We start from the raw sequence: 11,975 nt of genomic DNA on the forward strand, positions 1-11,975 counted from the left end.
GCTATGGACCATACAACTCACCTCATTGCAAATGATGGGACTGCTACTCGTCTCCCGAACCTTAATGGTTATCCCAATGCGCCTGACATCACCATCCTCAGTTCTGCTCTGTATGCAACCCATAGTTGGAGTGTATATGGATATACAGGTGGCAGCGATCATTTTCCTATTATAACTACACTTGAAGGAGTTACTTTTCCGAGAACGCCCAAGGCTCACCTCTCGCCATATGCTCCAACCGTTTCTCGCATTCTTCAATCATACAATCGTACAACATACCAGAATGCGACCGACGAACTTTTCCGTAATTTTTCAGTGCAAGTCACTCCTATCAACACCTCTTCTTTCATACATATTATAGAAGCAGCAGCATCAGAAGCCTCCCCATCTACTTCTCAAATTCCTGGCCAGACTCGAACCCAAGCATCCCGTTCCCATTTTCCTTGGTGGAACAGACGTTGCCAACAACTCCTAAATGATTGTAAACAGAAGCAAAAGGCATTTTTTAACGAAAAGAGTCAACAAACATATGTACTCTATCGCCAGTCCCAAGCGATGTATAAACGATACATCCAGCAATGTCGCAAACAACACTGGCAACAATTTTGTGCCACGCTCCACCCACAGGCTACTTCGTCTTCTATCTGGACGTTTATACGGAACCAAATTTCAGGATCTCCTCCACGCGCAGTTCCTACTGACAGTCTACCGCCTTGGATTGATGAATTTCATCGCCTTCTCACGCCACCAGAACCACTGAATGACAGACGAACTATACAACCTCTTCTTGATCCGGAGTGTGATTCACCAATCTACAAGAATATCACCATCCAAGAATTGAATCTGGTGTTAACTGTTCGGCGATCCACAGCTCCTGGGAGAGATCAGATTAGATATCAACACTTGTACGACCTGTCTCCATATGGTCGATCTGTACTTCTTCAAATCTACTCTCAGATATGGAGGACAGGACATAATCCATCTTCATGGAAAGATTTAGCGGTAGTCCCTATACTTAAACCACACAAACCTATCGGGTTGGCTCAGAGTTATCGTCCGATTACTCTTATTTCATGCGTCGTGAAAGTTTTTGAGAAGATCATCCTCTCTAAATTGAACTGGCACTTGGAATATTATTCAGTCTTCCCACCCACGATAACTGGTTACCGGAAAGGCATGTCATCTTTGGACTCGGTTGCTGCTCTTCTTCTCGATATCTGGAACACATTCCAACATCGACAGTATTTGATTGCCGTTAAACTTGATCTGGAACATGCATATGACTCTATCATTCTCGATCGCCTCATCACTCACATGGCACAACTCCACCTTCCTACACCTTTTCTCCGATATACTCATAATTGGTTGGTACAACGTCGCATCTGCGTCAAATACCATAACAGATATTCTTCTTATCGTTCAACATCATTGGGTATTCCTCAAGGCTCTAGTCTCTGTCCCACTTTATTTAATATATACACACTCTCTCTCCATCAACGACTCAGACAACTGGTTCGTATTCAACAATACTGTGACGACATGTTGTTATATGTCAAAACTTCCAACATAGTGGACGGGATACGCATTTTGCACGACGCTCTCTTAGAACTTCACTCCTGGACCTCTGAAAACGGCATGTCAGTCAACTGGGCGAAGTCTTCCTGCACTCTCTTCACCCGTAAACGTTTTCAACTTCCCATCCATCTCACGGTAAATAACACTCCTTTACCAGTTACACCTACTTTACAATATCTTGGTTTTCATCTCGATTCTAAACTAAATTGGAAGCATCATCTCAAAACAATAGCACTTAAAGCCCAACCTTATTTTAAGTTGCTGTCTTGCATCAGCCACAAGGGTTGGGGAACAGATATATCCTCCCTGCAACAAGTCAGTACTCAATGTGTGGATGCAAAACTTCAATATGGCGGAATATTACTTTCTCCATTACCCAAACGGATCAGCGAACATCACATCCGCCTTCAAGCCACAACACAGCGAATTATATTCCGACAACCAAAGACGGCACCTTCCTCCGCACTTTTAGAAGAAGCTGGAATAATTCCTTTCCCTGTGAAAACATATTTTATGGCTAAAAAATTCCTCCTGCAACGCATATGCTGCACCTCCTCCCTATTATTACCAAAATTACAATTCCTATACAATAGCAACCTTCATACCAGACTTCCATATTATAAACAGCTACCTTGGATATATCGAGCATTCGTTAGTATTCATAACTGGCTCAATCAATTACATCGAGGACCGAAATTACCATGTTATACTGCACAATACAATACTCTTCTATTTTCTCCCACACTTGAGCAACCGGTGGTCTCTTTCAAACGTCTTCGATCCAATCAGCCTCAGATAGTGCGCCCTCTCTGGGAACACCACATTCAATCTCATCACTCAAATACCATTTTAATTTACACGGATGCTTCTAAACAGCATACCGAACATGGATCTGTGGTTGGAGCAGGAATTTATATACCAGCGCTTAATTACGCAGAGACTCACAGACTTCCACCGAATACATCCATCTATTTAGCAGAAAGCTGGGCAATTCGCACGGCATTGAAAGTCGCCCTACAACGAAAACTACCTAACGTGGGAATTTGTAGTGATAGCCTTAGTGCGTTACAAGGAATATGTAGAACCCCATGGGCATCTTCCAATACATGGTTACACATCAATATTCGCCAACAGCTTCGAATATTACATAATAATCAACAAGTGGTTACGTTAATTCATACGCCCGCACACTGCGACATCCCCGGGAACGAAGTTAGCGATATCCTGAGCAGATATGCAACACAACATGGCACACCGATAGATCTCCGGCTCCCAGCATCTTCTTTCGACGAGATGCTGCTACAGAAACGGCAAACCGAATGGCGAACCTACCAACAACAACAACGATCAGGACCAGGAATTTATTATTGGCAACTAGAACCGACTCCCACCACGAGAAAATGGGAGGCCCCTCATAATTGGACAAGAAAACATCATTGTTTATATTCTCGCCTGCGTCTTAATACTGCTCAGACTCCCATCCAGCAATATAAACAACAGCAGCGCCCCTCACGATTGTGTTATTGTGGCATAAATGAGGGTTCTATTGACCACCTGACCTTTCAGTGCTCTCTAACGCCTGGCTACCGTCCGATACTCAACACAGTCATTCATTCTGTTTATTTCACAAGCCCCGTAACAGTGTCTTTCTTACTAGCTAACAAAAACCACCTTGTTCTGTATCATCTGCTTCAATATTACATAGTGAACAACTACGACTTGTAATGGTGTCAAAGTGATCAACAGTGCAGTGCTTATGTTATTCATCGCAGTCTGTTACATATAGTTTCTTCGACATAGTTAGTGTTCCACATGAAGTGATTGTTTCTATTGTGTTTGTTTATTTTGTGCCCAAATTGATCCTGGACCATTCATCTCTACAAGTATAGATACCCATTTAACCGTCTGTATTGCTCAGCTGACGAGTTCCTGGAGCATCAAAACATTGAGAGAGAGAGAGAGAGACAAGAAGGAATATTTAAAAAATAAATAAATAAAATAAAATAAATCTCAGTATATTCAAGAAGATATCTTTATATAGAAAAAGTAGACTATTATTTAAGACGATGATTATGTATATTGCTCGCAATATTCCTTTAACTGAAGAAGATATATGGGAATTACGGAAATAATCAGCTGAGTTTAACTACCAAATACAACACATAGCCTAAAAGAAGACTTTTCCGAAATAGGAGGCACACCTAAACACTGTTAATAGTGAAGAAAAAAGAAAGAAAGACAAGAAAAGTCGGTAAGTATAACGATTACATAAAATAATTTAGTTTTATTGTCTGTATAAGTGATTGAGTGTCTGTATAGTGTACATGAAGCTGCATCAGTTCCCGAATAAGCAGGACGCTCATACTTTTAGGGATTATTCATTGAGTATGTACGAACTTACAAAGGGGGTAACAAAGTGACTTTTATGTACTTATCGACTGATACGAAAATAAAAAAAGAACGTACCTGTACTTTATATCTGCATGTGTAGTGCCCTTGTACTTTATCTATGACTATGTGTGTGTGGAGGGGGGGATTTAACGCATATCGCATGTCTTGTGCACATGGGTACTTCTTATATTGCACTACGTAGAAAATTTATGGTATTTCATGTAGAAATGGTAATAGAACACAGAAGAAACGCAGATCAGGAGGTTCTCATGTATACTATGTATTATCGAGAAATTTATGTTTACAAATTAATAAAGGTATGGGATGCTAGATTTCTATTTTTCATCTCTATACGTAAAATACCGTGAAGGTTTACTTTTGGCTCACCAGTCGAAATATTTGCTGAAAAATAGAATCTTTTAATAATTTTCTTTTTATTGTCGGATTGAGTATATAGCCCGCTCCCCCTAGTGATTTTTAACGAATCATAGTGATTCTAACGATTCATACTAGTTCATAATGAGCCGGAATCGCATGTTATAAAGATTTAAGATGTAAATCTTGCGGTAAGGAAGCTTTAGTATAAGTAGTAGTAGTAGCTTTAGTAGCGGTAGTAGTAATAGTAGCAGTAGTAGTAGTAGTTAGTAGCAATAGTAGTAGTAGTAGTGGTAGTTAGTAGCAATAGTAGTAGGAACGGGTTAGAAGCCCCGCAGGGGTTGGTTGGGTTCTGTTCTCGATATAAGTAGTAGTAGTACTGACTCTTCCAGTTCCGGTGACAAAGAACTGGGGAAGCGGGCTATACACAAACCTTATTGTCTCCTAAATGATTTGCGCTAGGCGATTTGAAATACGTCACATGGAATAGATAAAATTCAAAAGGAGCGTCAGAAGTAATTGTCGAAAAAGTATAGTTATTCTTTTATGATTTGCGTATATATATACATTGCCGGATGTATGACGTAAAAAATACAGTGCAAAAAATATAAATCAGCCTGTACTACGTGGCCACTAAAAAGCACCAACAGGCAGGGTTGTAGAACACAGGTTCCTCTTCCAATTTATCTGTAATAAAGACAGAAATCAACGTGCCCTGCGGGGCTCTAACCCGCCTTCACTTGCTAACGCTCGCTCGGCAATACTAAGTGAATTAAATATTTTACTTTGGTACAGAAAAGAAACATCTATTAACCTATATGGGGGACCTGTGTTCTAGAAGCTTCCCGCACCAATACTGTCTCAGAGCATTGCGAAGTTGGAGGTCAGCAGGAGCGAGGGGATGCTTCCAAAGGGAAAATATGCGGGCAAGTCTTTACTTTAGGCAAGGCAGTGACAATGACCAATTGATCTGAACCGGTTTCTGCAGTTACAGTTCCCAAGAAGGAAAGAGAAAACAACGTGCCCTGCGGGGTTCTAACCCGCCTTCACTCGCTAATGCTCATTCGGCAATACTATGTACTGACATAATATCACTGCCTTGCTAAAGAGTTTAAAAAGATGCGTATATTACCATTTTTAGGACAGGTTATAATAATTCTGCGTGCAGTTTTACTTCTGGTGTGCCACTCGAAAGCAGTGTTTCTTTCAAAAGTAATGTTCCGGGGGCATTGCTCGTGCTATTCTAGTTATTATTATAAACGTATTATTTTGGTCTGCTCCGGGGAGCCACTGCCCTCCCAAAGACAAGTCTGGAAGAAGCACTGCTCGAAATACTTAGTGAAATATAATTCTTTCGCTACTTTCCTTCTTGTTGTCTATTTAATGATTTTCGCCAGGCGACGTATAAATTTTTCACTTATAAATTCAAGGGGACCGTCAGAATTAATTGCCGAAAAATTACAATTCTTTTACGATTTGCGTATTTATACTGATTCCTGATGTGTGGATAAGAAGTCTAAAAAATACAAACCAATCTGTGTTACGGGGCTACTAAAAAGCACGAATGCCATCTAACCGAGTCAGGGAGGGTGAAGGCAGGGGGGCCGAGGAAATGCTCCTGAAGGGAGTAGGCACGTACATTTCTATTTTGGTGACGGGATAATTGCGCGTATATTACCATTTTAATGACGTATTTACGATTTTTTTTCAGGGGAGAAGGGCTTGGCTAACGTTCTCCAAGATAATCCATTTACTTTAATATAGTAAGTACAATTTCAAGGGGCTTAAGCCCGGAAGCCCCCCTTAAATACACCACTGGGTTATAATAATTCTTGGGTTCTCTCGAGCAGACGTTTACGCCGAGAACAAATTCTATAGATAAAATATGATGTGAAATATTTTTCGTGAAGGAATGAGAGTGTTAATGTAAGTTATTTCTGTCATTGCACAGCTTATTGAAATGGATTTTGAATGCAAATATGGTAGAAGTAAGCGGCGGGAATTTCCGGTTCATACGTCAGTTGTGAACATCTGCGATGGCCGTAATGTAAACTTTTTTTTTAAGAATTGTGTAATGAAGAGAGAAGGATTATAAAGTTTCTACAGAGGCATGGTATGGTGAAGCGCGTAAAATCAACTGCGCAAAGTGTGGAAAAGATTTATTCAAGAAGAAAAATTCAGAACAGAGGCAATAGCCCTACATACGCTATTTTCTATCGTAAAGGTAAGAAAGAAAAGCGGTGTGACACTCGTGTATTAGCTGTGAAAGGTATTTTCTTTTTAACGATAGAAATTAAGTGTTTTTGAAGATAAGAATATTTACAAATATTGTAAATGTTTTTGCGCCATCCTCGTTTATGCGTACCCCCTGCCTTGTCGCTGACGTGCCTGCTCGCTACGCTGTCGCTCGGGCCCCCGTGACTCAGATAGCATGCGTGCTTTTTTACTGGCCACCTAACAGAAGTTGTTTCGCTTTTTCTTTTAGAGCTCCTCATTTAGTACATAGGGGGGCGCGGTTGCTCAGTGATAGAGCGTTCACGTCCGGTGCTTGGGGTCCCTGGTTCGATCCCAGCTCGCGCCGTGTGGACTTACTCGTGGGTTTTCTCGAGGTTCTCCCGTTTCCTCCCACTTTCTTCATTTCTCATTATCACCGTCTCCTTTAGCCTAACCGGCATAACCGTGGGATATTAAACTTAAGTATTTCTTTTCGTTTAGTGCATGTTCTGAAAAAAGAAACCGGAAGATGCAAGAAATGAGTCAAAATTTGGTAAAAGAGTCTGCTTGAGTATTACCTACTTCTGCGTGCAGGTTTACTATTGGCGTGCCGCTCGAAATAATTGTTGAAAAATAATAATTCTTTCGCTAAATTTCTTATTGTCTCTTAAATGGTTTGTGGCAGGCGACATGTAAATATTTCACCTGGCATATATAAAATTAAAGGGGGCCATCAGACTAGATTTGCCGAAAGATTATAATTATTCTTTTGCGATGTGTGTGTGTGTGTGTGTGTATTGTATTGTATTCAGGGTTTGCCCAATTGGGCTCAGCCCGGAAAAACCCACCTGGGTTTTTGAGCTTTTCGTTGGTATATTATTGGTGCAATTAAGGTGATCAAGTGATTGGAAGTGGTTCTTATTAGATTTTGGACTTTCCTTGGGCGAATTACTTGCTTTCGCGCTAAGATATACAACATTCAACGTAAGACCCGGGGGCGCGGTGGCTCAGTGGTAGAGCGTTCACCTCCAGTGCTTGGGATCCCTGGTTCGATCCCAGCTCGTGCCGTGTGGACTTTGTGGTGGCAAACACCGTGCTCGTTGGTTTTCTCGGGGTTCTTCCGTTTCCTCCCACTTTCTTCATTCCACCATTTCACTCATTTCTCATTATCACCATCTCCTTTAGCCTAACCGCATAACCGTGGGACGTTAAACTTAAAGATTCCATTTTTTTCCACGTAAGACCTTTATAAAGTTCTGGATGCACTGAATGCATTAAAAAAGCCGTACCTTAGATTCAGAGTGAAAAGAATCATAGAAGTGGAAAGAATCATTTGAAGAGGGATACACTATGTTTAAATTCTTGTAAAAAAAAAACTCTGGCGCACTTTTTATTTTTTCTTCGCTTTAAATACATACTATTGTGCCATGAATACTTCTCAGAATCATCTTCCTGTAAACTTTATTTTCCAAAAGCATGTACTACAAGCGCTGTTATAACATTTAAATCACTTTGAAAATCCTTATTTTAGCAAAATGCGCAATTTTCCCATCTTCAAGTGACATGTTCCATTTAAGTGTCCGTGGAAGAGAGAGTTGAACATGTATAGAGTATATTTGAAGGGTAAGGGGAAAATAGAAGGAATGTCACAAAATTGTATTTTAGAGAAAACGGTGTTTTAATATCGAAAACATCGTAAAAAGGCATAGGCTTAATCAAATCTTTTGCCTGTTCTTACATAGATATTTTTACATCTACGGATGCATATATATACAGGCAAATAGTACCAAAAGTCACCATCACATAGGACAAAGTACCCAATAGAGCACACACATGGACATTCCTTGTTTTTTCCCCTTACCTTTCATTTCATCCTTTTACTGAATTGTTCTGTCATGTTGGTAGTTTTCTTGAGCATTTCATGATTCATTCCTATATTCGCGATTTTTTGTATTCTTTGCAATGCAACGTTATCAAAATTATTCATTTGTATAAGGCAAAGTAATATGTATGGCCTGCTCCGTGGGGAAAGAAATCAAGCAAGGTAGTGGTCATCAAGGCCTTAGTAACCACCTCGGCATTCACCTGGTACGACTGAGGGAAAAAGGATGATCGGGCCCAGATTTGAGATCAGAGCATTCGGAATGAGACGCTAGTTCTTCATCAACTCAAATGCTGCCACATGTTTTCAATTTTTTTTTTAATATTAGGTTTAATATTTATAAGATGCTATACTTTTTAAAAATAAATGTGTGACCGCTTCAACATGTTACAACGTCCGTAATTAAGCTATAGTCTAAGGTATGTCACTTTCAGCTGTAGCTGTTGTCTTCCTTGCCATTTACATTTTCTTCAGGATGTTACTTTTGTAACACAATATTGTCTTCACAAGCTGCTGTAGGTCCTACACAAACATTTTAAATATTTTTGTAAGTTTAAGATGTAATAATTGATCTTTAATCATTCCCTGCTGTTATTATGTTATTAAACGCTGCCTATTATTTTTATTTTCAGTAACTGTAACACAAGAGAAACGCAACTAACGATGAGATCGCGTAGATTATTGGGATTTGGCTTCAACATGTCATACAGAGACGAACAAGAAGATCAGTTAAGAATTCAGCTGGAGTTCCACAGAACTTTAACTAACAATTCGCAGCGTCGAAATTATAGTTAGTTGTGGTAATCAAAAGTGACATTATAAAGAAGCAAATACTAATTTCTGGTTATTCAGCAATGTGGTATTTCTTGAAAGTAGGAAACAAGTGACATTTCGTGAAAAGATCTATTCCCCATGCGCCGTAGATTTGTAGAACATATTTTCAGCATTATACGTAAATATTGTTGTTGATTTTTTTTTAATTAGTGTCAGTGACAATTTTCTAGAACAAGTGTTTACAAGTTAAAATGTGAATTTCTGATATTTGAGAAGATTGTTCTTAATGTATAGAAACAAATAATACGAGCAGCATGAAGATGCTGCTGAAGAGTATTTAAATAAATAATGCCAGAATAGTGTACATTTATATTTTTATTTAACTACTAACCGATATAAACTTATATAGATGTATATTTATTATAGTGTACAGTGTAAGTTATAACTACATAATGTTAGCTTGCTCTCATAATTTTAAGCTGCTTTTATTATTATTATTATTATTATTATTAACTCAAAATCTTATTTACACTCAGAATCCTTCTGGGTGTTCCACTGCTACTACTGGTATGTGGCCACGCCGTCTATGTATGTTAGGGTGTCTTATGTGATGTTGCGAGGTTGAGACTGCAAATTAGAGCCTTCACAATCATCGCGTGCCAGTTTACAAAGCGGCTATATTGGATTTATTATTTTTAAGATAGGAAAAGGATTGCCAACAATTGTTTCTTGAAATGGATGTCTAAACTTCAATCCTTTTCGTATTAAAAAAAAAAATCCAATACAGCCGCTTTCAAAACTGGCAGGCGACGATTGTGAACACACTGATGTGCAGTTTGAATGTCGTAAGTCACATAAGACACCCCAACATATATGCACGGCGTGTCCACATACCAGTAGTACCAGTGAAACACCCAGAAACATTTTGTGTGTAAATAAGATTTTGAGTTAAAAAAAATGCTTAAAATTATGAGAGCAAGTTAACATTATGTAGTTATAATTTACACTGTGTATTATTATTTATTATTATTATTATTATTATTATTATTAGTAGTAGTAGTAGTAGTAGTATTTTATTTTTATTTTGTTTTTTTTTATTTTATTTTTTTTTGGGGGGGGGTCTGAGTCTGTGGGCCGCAATGGTTCCTCGTCATGAAGACAGAGTGAGGCAAAGACGTCTAAGCAGGTAAAATTGTACAGAGGAATCTTATGTTTTCTTCCAGCTGCTATGTCACAGCCTGGCCGCCTTGTTTTCAACCCACTATTTGTTCCCAGCAACAAGCCGTTATACCGTATATGCAGAGTGACGCAAAAGTCCGGAGCCCATAGGCCAACTCGGTTACTATTGCAGGTATGGAAACACGGTAAGATATGTAAGGACTCTTTTAAATTCCAGCAACACTTTTGTTTTTGTACTAGTGTACCGCTCAATAAAGAAAATGCGTTACCATACATCATGTCGGGCTACACGAATGAAAGAATGTGTGGTTTGCAATTAGCTACACCGAGAAGAATTGAAAGGAGACACAGTGAAGGATAAACATGCAAATGCAACATCCACGCCAGAGGCGTAGCAACCACGGTGTTGGGGGGGGAGCAGATATTTTTCATTGTGTCTTTCCGTTCCCTTTGGTCCAAATAATTTCAAACCACACTTTCTTTCATTCGGTGTTGTTCAACAGTGGCAGCGTTGTACTTTTCGTTATTATTGGGCGGTATACTAATATAAAAACAAAACTTGCTGCATTTTAAAATTTCCTTCTGTATCTTACCTTGTTTTCGTATCTGTAGTAGTAACCGAGTTGGTCTATGGGCTTTGGGTTCTATCATGTACAGAAAATATTCCCTAAATATTTTGTCATGCACAGAAACTATTCTTTAAATATTTTCTGTGATGTACAAAAAATATTCACTAAATATATTTTGTCATGTAAAGAAAATATTTTGGCATATGCAGGAAAATATTGTCTGCGTTATTGGTAAATAATTTTAAAATATTCCATGAGAAACATTTTAAAAACCATTCCGTTAACATTGTATAAAACGTTTCAAATACTTTTTCAGTAATGTTTGGAAATCATACAGGAAACATTTTTAGGAAAACTTTTCTAACGGCGTATAAAATATTTCTACAACGTTTTTGAGTGTATTCAGAGAATATTTCCAGTATTATGTGGAAAATGTTTTCAACAACATATGGAATATATTTCCTTAAGGGAAGTAGGATACATTTTCTGAAGGAAAATGACGGCACGTTTTAGAAACGTTTTGAAAATATTTCATTGCTGTGTGGGGTATGGTAAAGCGAAGATGAGCAAATATTGTCTAGTTATTTTTTACTAGATTTGGAGCACTAGTGTTACAAAACGCTCCTCAAAACTTATAGCTGATCGACTGAAGGGGCTTAGAAGCCCCGCAGGGCAAGTTGTTTTCTACCTTTGAAGTGACACATGATTTGCATGGGGAAGGTTCTAGATTACTGGTCCCCGATGTGGATTAGTAGATGGGTAGATTTCTTTCTGTACTAAAGTTTATACATTTAACTGATACAGTATTGCCGAGCGAGCGAAGGCGGGTTAGAGCCCCGCAGGGCACGTTGTTTTCTGTCTTTATTACTGCTCAATGGGAAGGGGGACCAGTAATCTAGAACCTTGCCTTTGCACTGCAACCATTGTTTCTAACCATTTCCCAAATCTTCAGATACAACACTTACCATCTCGTTCCTAATTTGTATTCAGCCGCCGTCTGCATTAGCAAATAGTTC

The 11,975-nt window shown here is 38.9% G+C and overlaps 1 long non-coding RNA gene across 1 annotated transcript; it reads left to right on the top strand.

The window, feature by feature from the left end:
• The first annotated feature begins 3,121 nt into the window (after positions 1-3,121).
• LOC145690958 (uncharacterized) lies at positions 3,122-9,577 on the top strand. Its single transcript, XR_014132308.1, has 2 exons — positions 3,122-3,826; positions 9,070-9,577. It is a non-coding gene; the product is annotated as an uncharacterized LOC145690958 (long non-coding RNA).
• The last annotated feature ends 2,398 nt before the right edge of the window (positions 9,578-11,975 follow it).

Source organism: Thermobia domestica, chromosome 7 (genome assembly GCF_964235325.1).
Source record: "Thermobia domestica chromosome 7, izTheDome1.hap1.1, whole genome shotgun sequence".
In the NCBI taxonomy this organism is placed as follows: domain Eukaryota; kingdom Metazoa; phylum Arthropoda; class Insecta; order Zygentoma; family Lepismatidae; genus Thermobia; species Thermobia domestica.